Source organism: Macadamia integrifolia, chromosome 13, assembly GCF_013358625.1.
Source record: "Macadamia integrifolia cultivar HAES 741 chromosome 13, SCU_Mint_v3, whole genome shotgun sequence".
In the NCBI taxonomy this organism is placed as follows: Eukaryota; Viridiplantae; Streptophyta; class Magnoliopsida; order Proteales; family Proteaceae; genus Macadamia; species Macadamia integrifolia.
The window spans coordinates 8,413,519-8,424,934 of NC_056569.1; the positions used below are offsets into that span (position 1 = coordinate 8,413,519).

General features: G+C 41.1%; 1 long non-coding RNA gene across 1 annotated transcript; it reads left to right on the forward strand.

Annotated features, from left to right (window-relative positions):
• Nucleotides 1-2,978: 2,978 nt before the first annotated feature.
• LOC122059223 lies at nucleotides 2,979-10,562 on the forward strand. Its single transcript, XR_006134005.1, has 2 exons — nucleotides 2,979-8,004; nucleotides 8,100-10,562. It is a non-coding gene; the product is annotated as an uncharacterized LOC122059223 (long non-coding RNA).
• The last annotated feature ends 854 nt before the right edge of the window (nucleotides 10,563-11,416 follow it).

The window sequence follows — 11,416 nt, forward strand, 5'->3', positions numbered from 1 at the left end:
AGTAAACAACTCTGGCTTGTACTACTGAGATGAGGACTTTAGAGGGGTGCTGGTTGTCAAGCCAAAGGGAGTGAGAGGAGCCATCATCGATTAAGGTGAGAATGGCCTGGAGAGAAATCAGATGGATTTTCAGGATCTTGTTCCAGACCTAAGAAGCATCGGGGGGATGGGCGACAGTCTAGATAGTCTTCCTAAGGATGTAGGAGTGGAGACCCATGTGCAGTTTGGAGACAATCTTCCAAAGGATCTTAAGGATACCTGCGGAGTTAACACTTTGGATCTGTCTCAAACCTAAACCTCCCTCATGCTTAGGAAGGTACACAAAAGACCAGATAATGGGTTGGAGGCTGAGGAATCTGTAAGAGTCCCCTCCTTTCCAAAGGGATTCCAATTTCTTGATGGAAGATTGGGGCAATTCATAAACACCGGACTAGTAGATGTAGCAAGATTGGAGCACAGATCTAATGAGCTCTAATCTTCCGGCAAAGGAAAGAAGCTTGCCCTTCCAAAGTTGCAACCACTTTCTAATTAGGTCCAACATAGGAGTGATGTAGATCCACATCCATCATGGATTGCTGCAGGAGGAGAGAGCCTAGCCCAAAGTGGGCTAGTCGATCTCCACTTAAAGCCCACTTAAGTGGCTATTAAAATATTAAGTTATTTCATTAAGTTAATGAGGCCCATTGGGCCCATCAATTTAGGCACTTAAGTTATTAATAAAGCCCATGGGGCCCATCGATTGTAACTTGCCCATTAGTGGCTATCAGTTTAATGACTAGTTAGTTACCTACTCCAATTGGGGTTCTTGTCTAGTCCTATTTGGAGTCCAACTCCTAGTTATGTTATGGCTGCTAATAGCTAGTTCTGCCCTCTACATATAGAGGAGCTTATGTACTCTTAATTCTCAGATTTGGATAAATAAAATTGCAGTCAATTGCTTAGAACAGCCGGGATAGCTGTGGGTGAGAAGCCCGGGCCGAGATAGCCAATTTCGACTCACAATTTCTTTGCTCTTTTCTCTCTTATTCTCAGATTTCTGCTGCTGTTATTACCTGATGTTACTGCCAACTATTATTGACAGAATCAGACCTGTTCAGATGTTCAAAGTTAGAACCGACCAGCACCAAATAGAGGAATTAGGTGAGAGATCGATCTCCTCTTCCTTCCCCAATTGATCTCTGATCTGCAACTTTTTCAGAGGGTGTTCACAGCCACCCAAGGATCACTCGATCCTCTTCTTGTTACTGCCCAAGCAGCCCTACTACAGTTCTTGAAGATTTCTCTCAGTTCTCTCTCTCTCTCTCTTATGTCTGAAATCAAGAAAGGGGGTTATCTCACAAACCAGCCATCAGAAGCCTTTCATCTTTGAGGTTTTTGTAACCATGCTGGGACCTACCATCGACCAGAGTTGCAACTCCAACTGAGCTCTAGAAGTCCAGCAGCAGGCCTGTCTCTGTTTGCCTATCGCAGGTCTTTTCTATCTCCTGGCCGATTGGGTCTTTTCTGGTTTTTTTCTTGTATTAGTTTGTCTTTTATCTTGTGGGGTTAGTTCTGGTTTACTTCCTTTGTCACCTAGATTATTTCTGGTTACTCTAAAGTTAGTTTGAAGTCTTGAGTTGTCTTGTTTGGGGTGTAGCCTGTTGGGGGTAGTTTACTTGTAACCTACTTCTACATTAAGGAGTGCAATGGTGGGTAGTTAATCTGCCAGAAATGAGGGAAGGCCCAAATATTTGATAGGGAGGGAACCGGGGGAGAAATCAGTAAGAGCAAGAAAGTGAGCTTTGGAATCATCTGAGACACCAAAGAAGAAGAGATGGGATTTGAGGAGGTTGACCCAAAGGCCAAACATTTCTCCAAAAGGGCGGAGGGAAGACATGATGGACTGAATGGAATGAGAGTCAGCCTTAGAGAAAATCATCAGATCATCGGCGAAGGCGAGATAAGTGAGGTTGAAGGATTTGCATTTAGGGACGGGAGAGATGAGATGGAGGTCCGTTGAAGCCTGGATGGATCTGGAAAGGACCTCAAGGGCAAGGGACAATATGAATGGGGAGAGGGGCCAACCTTTCTAAATGCTAATCGAGGAAGAGAAGTAGCCGACAAGGCTACCATTGACAAGGACAAAGAAGTAGGGGGAGGAGATGTAGGGATATATCCAATGGATGAAACCGGGTTTATCAAGAAGGCGGTGGGGGGGATAGTTGGGAATGAATGTGATGTAGGAGGGTGCCTAGACAACTAGGTTTTCTACAGGGGCTACTCAACTAGAACAAGATAAACTCAATAGGACTTGGATTGGGTTGAGTTCAATGGGGCTCAGCAATAGTACAGATTTAGCATGCAAAAATAATGGGCTAATTAACCGAGCTGCAATGATCAATAATAGCCTAAACAGAAAAACACATAAACTACTCAAGCATGAAATGGAGATATGGGGACGGGAACATAGCAGCATGTATATGTTAGGTTTAGCACAAATCAGCCAAGACACAAAACAAGTTAAGTAAACCAAACAATTTCCTAAAATCAGCCAACTAGTAAAGAAGGACAGCAGGGATTCTACAGGGATAAAACAAAATTAGGCTTAAAATTCGGTGGTAATAATTTCAGGTTTCAGCAATAAGGGACGGGGTAATAAAAGGGATTAAATTGGGGGAACATAGAGAAGGGAACCTACTTACCTTTCCGCTGTTCAAATCTGAGGAGAAGAGGGGAGAGGCAGGTCCTCCAAGGTGTAGAAGTGCAGTCCATGCCAGTTGTCATAAGAAGAACAATATGAAGTCACGGCAGCCCTTGATGGATTGAATATTACTTGAGGGAGGTGCAGCAATCTTCAACCGTTTATGCAAGTAATAGTGGTGCAGCACTAAAGTGGTAACCGAGAAAAAGAGAGGGAGAAAGAGAGTTGTGAGAGGGAGGGGAGGGGAGGGGAGGGGAGGGGAGGCGAGAGAGAGAGAGAGGCGGAGGGGAGGGAGAGAGAACTGTGAGAGGGAGAGACGTAGGCTTTTTTTATTTTTATTTTTTTTCTTTTAATAATTTTCATTAATTGAAAAAATCTGGCCATCGGCCTTACAATGTATTTATAAAATAAACTCTAAGAAAAAAAAAAGATCCAAACAGAATCTACTAAATAAAAGAGTTCTAATACTTTAGGAAACAAACAAAAGAAATCAAAACAGAATCTGCAAAATAGGTAAGGAGTCCTAACCTCTTAGGTAAATAAAAATACTACTTAATTTAAACAGATTTACTTCCTAACAGAAAAAAAAAAGAACATAAAATAGGTAAGGAGTCCTCCTCCTTGCATTGACTGCTAGTGGGGCCCATATACAGCTGCTTGAGTTTCTGCGTAGCTCTCCAAAGGTGGGCCCCAATTTGATCCTTATCCATCCAGCCAAATAGAGCCCAGGCTGGATGGTTCTTTGTGCCGCCTCCTCTGGTAAACTCTAAATCTTGGACTGATGTCCCCATCAGAATGCCATGGAGGACCTTAGAGATGAAGTCCCATTTAATGGAATCAAAATCTTTGTGAGAGGGCAGCTGAGGAATGGGATTTCTAGTCAAAATCTCGCAAAATTTCATGACACAAGAATATGTTATGAATGATGCTTCTACTGCGATGAAAGCAAATCAAGTAGCATTGACAAGGGAGTTGATCACCAATTGAATCCTATTGGCAAAGATTTTGGCAATGAATTTGTAGAGAAGGTTGTAAAGGAAAATGGGTTTGAAATTAGACATGGATGGATGCTACCTCTTTCTTGGTGATGAGGTAGATGCACGGATGATTAATACCTTGAAGTTGGGATGGGTTGAAGAAAAAGATTCTAATAGCTTGAATGAGGTCACTCTTTATGATGCCCCAATAGGAAGAGATGAAGCCCATACTGAAGTCATTAGGGCTTGGGGCTTTGTTGGCTTTGTGAGAAAGGGCAACCACTAAGATTTCATCATCAGAGGGGATGATATAGAGGGAGGAGAGATGGTTGGGAATGAATTTGTTAAGAAGGTCGGAGGGGGGGGGGGATGGGGGTTGAAAAGCTTAGAGAAGTAGTTGGAGGGCTCAACTTTAATGTTCTTAAGGCTAGTGAAGGAGGAATGGTCTCTAGTAGTGAGCATGCAAATGGAGTTAATGTTAGTCCTAGCTTTTAGGGATCTATGGAAATATATAAAGTTGGAGCTCCCTAGCTCTAACCATTTGTGCAGGATTTTTGCTTAAGGAAGCTTTCTTCCTAGGCAATAAGTGAGTCTAACTCAAGGGAGATAGACCTCTCTTCATCTGCAAGGGGAAGATTAAGAGGGTTAGATTGAAGCTTGGATTGGATGGTAGACACTTTTTGACAAAGGCAAGGAGGGGGGGGGGGAGAGGAAGAGGTCGGGACAGGATTTAGCACTGAATAAGGAGGGAGATATGGCTATGATCAGAAATACCAGGAAGGTCAGAAGTGTGATTGGAGGAGGGAAAAATAAAGTATTCCGAGTTTCTGATGCTCAATTGACCAAATTGGATAATCTATCTTCATTGATTCCCCCTTGTTTGCAATAACTCACTCAAGTTTTGTAGAACGGGGGGATCTTCACCACTTGATTGGCATTGTCGAACACTTTCTTTGATTTGATGGCGATTCAACGTTTCTCATAAAAATCAGCATCCACTTCCGAACGTCTAGGATATATGAAGGAAAAAGAAGATCAACCATCCTGATCTCCTTACGAACAAGGCCAAGTGTCAATTGGTGTCTCTCCAATTGGAATATGTTCTCAGGGCTCACATCTTCATTTAGTCCGTCAATCAATTCCTCTTATGGCTATATTGTTGGTGTCGCTTCAACCGGCTCTAAAGAGCTATCGCAGTGCAAGACTTTTAAGACAATAGTGTGTAGTTGATGGAGCACATGTGTTCCCTTCATGATCAAGGACAACCTTCTATTCTTCCCTCCATGATTGACCAACTACGATGATATGTTTGAAAGAAGAAAAAAAAAATGATATTTAGCACCATTAGTATAACGCGCCGATCCCACACCAAGGCCCAATATTGTCCGCTTTAGGGCGAACCCCTCATGGATTTAAAATGTGCCATGACCATGGAATGAGTGATAGAGGTTATCAACTAGCCCAGTTTCTTTCCCTAGTTAATGTGGGTCTAAAGAACTACCCCACTTCAAAGCCTCTCCTGTTTCTTACCCGACCTTTGGGGCTCAATTGATCTAGGCCATTTCTTAGGCATGACATTCTTCTTCTTTGTGGCATAGTTGCCCCTTGTGGCCCCATAGAATGTCCTCTCTCATACCATTTGTAATGCTCTGACCCCACACCAAGCCACGATATTGTTTGCTTTGGCGCAAACCCCTCTCGGCTTTAAAACGCGTAGTGACCATGGCAGGGATGCAAAAGATTATCAACTTACCCAGTCTCTTGCCCCTAGTCGATATGGGACTAAAGAGCCTTTCCCCGTTAAGGCCTCTCCTGTCTCTTGCCCAGCCTTTGGGACTCAACGGATCTGAGCTATTTCTTGGGCGTGACAATCAAAGTAGGTTGAAACTGAAGATTTTATGAAAACATTATCCTCATATTCAATTGTAATTTCGTTTGTCTTAGACAAAATCTCTTACACAAATTGTGAAACGAAATTATCACTTTGCCCTTCACCAATGAATAAAACAACAATTCTTCTATTGGACAAGCAAATTCTAGTCTTTAAAATAAAACTATCCATGGTCACGTTAGGGTCTAAAACGAGCATGCTGAGATAATTGAGTGTAAAATAGATAATTTAGGAATGAACAAGTCAAAGCTAATTTAGGAAGAGTTCCGATACATGATGAGTTGTAAGAAAGTTGTTAAGAGGCGGCATGGACATTTGCAATGGAGGCTTTTGAATGCTCCAATACAGAGGGGTGATTTGATTCAGATTGAAGGAGCTAAAAGAGCCTGGGGGTAGATCTAAAATGGCACTAGGAGAAGTGGTCAAGAAAGACATGCATAGCTTAGGACTAATACCAAGTATGGAGTTGAATAGAGGTGAATGGAGAAAAAGGATCCATGTAGCCGACCCCGTTTAGTTAGGATTAGGCTGAGCTGAATGTATGGCCAGGTTAGGCTCTGATACCAAATAATGCAAACTGATCATTGGATCTACTGGTGCCTGGTGGTGGGTTTTCTTTTAAACAATGGATCAGCTCATTTCTTTTCTTTCTTTAAATACGATTACCCTACTTAAACTAAACGAAAGAAGCAAGAGCAGTGACAAAACCAGTACAATGTATCACTATTGTTTTTCTTAAATCAGAGTGGGGATGAAATCATGTTAGAATTTTCAATTTTGCTAATCAATGCATTAGCATCACAATTCTTGCCCTTGTAAATGTACTCTTAGCTTTTATTATTTTCATTTCCTCACACTCAGGTTGGATGTGTTTCTGCTTTATGCATTCAAGAAGTAAATTGCTCTAATCATGTTTTGTTGGCTGACAGAACTCCTCAGCTTGAATGAACAGTGCAATCGATTTTTCATTAAATGCAAGAAATAATTTTACATCGTGACTATGCTCTAATCACGTCTGCAATTTTTCCAAGGACGGACTGAGTCTTGATTCTGAAATTATGATTTTGTATCAAAGACTTGCCAATAAAGATTTGGGGGAGTGCAGCCTCTGCCAGCGTCCCTCTCAGTCTCTCTCTCTCTCTCTCTGCCCATATGGGTCATTTCACATGGGGAGGAGAGAGAGACTGTTGGGGTGGTGCTGGTGGAGGATGCACTCCCCAGTCCCCCCACAGACAACATTATCCCAAAAGATTTATTGTGAACTAGAGCTCTTGCTTCCTAAATTTATGTATTTAGCCTTTGATGTTAGGAAATTACAGAAAGCTAGGGTCAGGCTATTGTCTAGACAGATGGTTTACTATTTCTTTCTTAACAAGTTAAGATACTTGTTGATCAAATTGATTGTAAGGGAAACCCATCTAAGAAATGCTGGTTGACTGGGTCTAACCTTGATCTTCAAAGAAGTCCAATGGCACAGACGTTGTCGAGTTTAAATTGCTGGTTTATACAGAATGGCTGTATATAGAGTTGTTCCAACAGGCGAGAGTAGTATTTTATCATGTGCCCAGTAGTTGTGATATGGTTCAAGGGTAGCTTTCACTAGAACTGTCTGTTGGATGGTTTCCAGGATAAGAGTTTAGTTATATAAGAATCTTCAAAGTTTTTGGCACTTTGGTGTATATAGTTAATAGTAGTTAAGTCGTATGCAATTGATTCTTCACACAATTTAATTTTACTGTATCTCCATTCTTTGTCGTTCATATTTTGTGCTTCAAATGGTTATGGCTTTTGCACTGGACATTTTCATGTGGTTCCAAAGTTGATGATTTACTCCAATATAATTTGATTCAAGTTATCAGCCAATCTACTTGGGTTTCCTAATTCGTGCCTTAACCCAAAACTGCCTGATCCATTGCCTCATTTTGGATGTTCAATCACTCTTGTGTTGGGTTGCCTCTACCTCTGTCAGTATTGAAATGCTAACCATTGTGATTTATTGTTTGTTTTCAGTTTTTCCATGAAAGCTAACCATTGTAGTTGCTTATAAGCCATTCCTGCAAATATCATGAAGCATGTCTAACGTCTCGTTAGTCAGCCTAACAAACCTGCAAAGTTTGTCTCATGGAGCATGTAAACATGTAGCTATGGTATGGAAAGGTGCTGCATTTAAATGGGTCCCACTGAATCCCACTGAGTAGCAGCAAATCATGGGACATGTGGGACACCATCCTTTTGCCAGGTGGAATAAGCTCAACCGAAGATGGATTGAGGCTTTGGGGAGTGCCTTCTTATTGGGTGCATTGATTGTGGAGGCCATGAATTATTTCAAAGAAAACTTACCCCAGATGTTGGGCAGACAGCAAACTGATAACAGGTGGCTCATTTCTTTTGTGTTTCCACTCTAGATGATCGCATCCCAGTAATCTATACTGGGCCTACTTTCCACGTGGCAGAAGGTGGGTTCTCCTATTTGATTTGTTTTCAACGGTCATCCTCTATTATTTTTATTCCTTCTTTTTCTTTCTTTTTCTAACTAAAGCCATTGCTTCAGGCCGTTGCCTCAGGTTTGTTAACAGATGGCACAAATGTTATTGGTCAGGTGGCACTCTGAGATGGGTCCTTTTTCTACCGGATGTCTCTTGAGGGAGGGAGAGGACATAAATTTGCCTGAACTAAATATCTTCTCTTCTCCAAACGCTTCTGCTATCCAATCAGTCATTCACAGTTGTCCCAATCGTAAATCCCATGACTTGAAACAAAGTCTCATTAATTGTTTGCTTTATGTATATTCTACCAATTATAGAGGCTCCATATGACCCACTGACTTCCAATAATTAAATTCATTTTAGACTTGCTTTTTCGGTTCCAACTTCCAATCCAATCTAGAATGAATGGGACTAACTGCTCTCTTTTCTCTCCATTATATCACACATCTATTATATTGGCTTGGTCTGTTTCCAACTCAATCTAAATGTGATAGCTGCGGTTAAACACTCTTCGCTGGACGTCCAGTTTTAAGATGAAATGACAATAGTAATTTGCCATTTAATTTCCTTGTAATCTCTAGGTACCTATTTCCTCATTCCTCAGATTTGAATTGTGGGGGCTTCATTCACTTGGCTAGTGGTGGTGGTATTCAAAGTCGTCAATGACCACTTGATTTATGCCCTTTTCATGGTCTGTCACTCTGTCCTGTTGTGGAAGGATTAGGCCCTACTCACTTGGTGCAGTCTACGGCCATGGGGGCTTTCTTGATGCCATTTAATGACAATTTTGACAGACACCTAATCATGATCTGCCCCTGTTTAAGGTGGGCTAGGCTTCTCTTATTCGAGTCTCCAGCCACTAGGGAAGATGCTGCAAAGGCATGATTGGAAAGATCCTATTGAATTGTTGGTTGTAAGAGAAGGGGCCTCCCTAATGGTCTTTTATTGAGGTGATGCCTGGCCTACTGAAACCCAACTCCTTTCTTAATTCTTTTTTCATATTTATCTCTGTTTGAGAACATGGTTCTCAATCAGGATTACTTTTAAAAAACAGAAGTTGCATGTGAAGGAAAAGATCTGCTTTCACTTTTTTTTTTTTTTTCATCACCTCAATTTTGTCAATATATGTTGACAAATCAAAATGGAATTTTGATGTGAGGGTGAGAGTAATCTCCTACCACTAAGAGCTGACTTTAAGGTTTTCCCTCTCCTTTCTCTTCTTCCTTTTCTTCTGGGATTAAACCTATGACTTCAAGCCCTGTTAATTGTGATATAAAGCACTCTTTTAATTGAGATCTGGCTCAAAATCCCACTAGAGAGAGCTGACTTTTGTCTCTGTGGGTGAAAAGACCGACACTTTGATGAGGATGTTTACTACTTTTCGGTCCCCATAGCCCTTTGTCGGCATTTATCCTGGGGGAGAATGGCCAATTGTATTGGTTCCTAGTGATGTAGTGATCTTGTAGATTATAGAGTATAGGAATGGATCAACTAAGCGAACTTCCCCTTTTTTGTGTATGAAACAGTGAATACGGCTCCTGTGAGTGTGGCAAACGTGCACATTTCTAGCTAGTTGACTTAGTTTTAGTACATATGAATAGTGTGCTGTAATTTAACTTGGTATCTTTCTTTTGTCTTACTTAAGGATCTGCAAAGCGACTTGAATTACAGAGGGAAGAAAGGCTGGATTTGGTTAGTGTTTCCATCAAACAATTCTGATGGCAACCCAACCAAGAAGACACTGTATGCTAGAGCCACTCTTGAGGATCACATGGGGGTGCCAACTTGGCTTTTTGGTGTTTGGTATCAACTTCGAACTAAAACTTGCCTAACCTTGAATGGTGTGTGTGTGTGTGTGTGTGTGAGAGAGAGAGAGAGAGAGAGAGAGATTACCTAACCTTTCAAAGAGAGTGGAGATTACCTAACCTTTTTGAGGGAGAAACCTTGATAGCGTAAAAGAGTTGGTTAATCCATTTCATTTAGTATTTGGCACGCATCAAGCAGTTTGAAGGCAACATGTGCTACTCCATTACCAAATGTTCCAACTAAGTTCTTTGAAATAGGCCTCTGTAGTCGCCATTCAATGCATTTGCTTACACTTTTGGGAGACACGTCGAGGACCATTGGATATGAATGAATGGATCCAATTTTATGAGGTATGGGGGAAGTGCAATATACTGCCTTCCGGGGGTTGATATTACTGCATATGTGGCTAATCCAGAGGTCACCATAAGATGACCAAACTGAAAGCGAAGTCAAACAAGGAATGCAAGGCTACATTTGGAAGCCAAGAACTTTGGTTGCATGATATCCTGAATTTTTGGTAACAACTCTCTGTGCCAGAGATCTAGCCGTTGTACAGTTCCTTTTCTATCTTTTTCTTGTATAGATCAAGTCAAGGCTTCCTGCAGGCTCCTAACAAAACCTGTTTTTGCATGAGGGGTATCATTGAATACCACCATTCGTTCCTCCTCCCTGTAATCTCATAAAAAAAATCTCTGTGGGAATCAAAGGAACGGTTTTCATCATGACATTGCAATATCTTCCCTGATTTTTTATGTGATAAAGCTACTGTTAGTGTGTCCATTAAACCCAATTCATTAAAGGAAAATTTACAGTGCCACACCTAGAGAATGCCACTATTAGAGTGATATTCCCTACATGATAGCAAATTGCGCTTGCACCCCTTAGTGTTAGTCTCTATTAAGTGAGCATTTGAAATGACGGTTTGACCCTTTTGACTTAAAACACATGACTCAATCCTATTTTACCCTAACCTCTCAATCGTTTTCTGTTTCAACAACAATACATGTGGTTTCGTTTAAAGTTATCATATGATACACCATACTCTGGGTTAAAAAAAAAAATGTAAAACGAAACTCCCCATTCCCAAATCCCAAATCAAAAACCCGAAATCAAACCCACCCAATTGAGCCCTAAATCATTTCATTTTATCTTCTTCTCCAACCTTGATTTTGAGTTGCAGCTACGAAGGAACAGGAACTGAAGAAGTGATAATACATCTATTATTTTAGCAAGATGGAATATGGTAATGGCTTCTACTCAGTTGACCATTCCCAACATGTATTTGTTGGACCAAGAATTGGAGAGGGAGTACAGCGAAGCAAGATGTCTTTTTTTCCTGTTTTAATCTTGGAGTTTGGGGACGTCACTCATTGTCGGAATCATGTCGATGTTGTGTTCTATGATTTGGGGAAGAAGATGATAGTATGATACTATTGTGAAATAGGCTTATGAATTGGGGATGAAGGACCTCAGTATCGATTGGGGTTAGGGGATTAAGAGATGGTATATTAGGTAGTTTACTTTTTAGGAGGGTATTTTGGTATTTAGAAAAAAATAGACTAGCTGATGTTAGCAT